This window comes from Penaeus monodon, chromosome 24, assembly GCF_015228065.2.
Source record: "Penaeus monodon isolate SGIC_2016 chromosome 24, NSTDA_Pmon_1, whole genome shotgun sequence".
In the NCBI taxonomy this organism is placed as follows: Eukaryota; Metazoa; Arthropoda; class Malacostraca; order Decapoda; family Penaeidae; genus Penaeus; species Penaeus monodon.
The window spans coordinates 12,755,172-12,756,185 of NC_051409.1; positions in this window are offsets into that span (position 1 = coordinate 12,755,172).

Genomic DNA, 1,014 nt, shown 5'->3' on the forward strand with positions numbered 1-1,014 from the left:
GTGCAGATAGAGAGGAGAGAGGAAAAATATCAGGGAAAGAAGGGGCGAAAAAGCGAGCGGGCGCTAAAACGCATTAGGGCATCCGTAAAAAACATTACTCAGCGAGAGTTTGTTTACACCTGGTGTGCCGTTGCGTTTCGCGATGGGTCTCTCCGGGCTCAAAACTTTCGCATTTCCTGCTTCACATGTGCAAGGTGCTAAACAACTATGTCGAATATGCGCTCGAAAGTTTGTTAGACAAAAGATGGCGACGCTACGGGTTGCGCTCCTGGGATTTGGCTAACAAAGCACGCGTAAAGAGGCTTCAGAAATGTTTACAAAGAAATTAGAGAATCATATTGATCTTCCCAAAAAATTATTAGAAAGAGAGGCTAAACTGCACTTACATATCATGAGGCGAAAATGTCGGATACAACGGACACAACTATACTGTTCAGTGCCTTTTGTTATCGTAAAAGCGGATGAAATTGATAATGATGATGATATATCGATATATCACAAGAAGCGAGAACTCTCTCTAACCACCTTATCCCCGTAAGATCGCACGGCCCAAGAGCGACGTAGCGCAGTGGTGTCCGGGCCAGGTACAGTGTGGTTGTGTGACACCATAACTGCCAGCTGGTGGTGTTTACGGCTGGCTGGTGGCTGTGAGTTGCCATCCAGGAGGATTCCCCCGGGGAGGCTCCCCGCCGCGGCACTAAAGGCGCTGCACCTTTAGGAGCACCCCGGACGCCTCATCCAAGTCCCTTTCTCACTCGCACAACTCTGTTTGACGTTTAATCAAGAAACTGGCCAAAGGTGCGTTAATGCCTTCATCTCACAGGAAGAAGCAAGGGGTGCGCTCCCCTCCTCTCCCTTTCCTTCCCTTAAATTAGAAGCCCCTCTCCGTTCCCGATGGAAGGGGCCCCGGGGCCCTACGTTTTCCCGGGGAAAAAAGGCCATCAAGAAAAATTGAGCCCCTTTTGACCGGTTTTTGAATTTTTAAAAAAACCCCTTCTTTTAAACCTTCCCTTT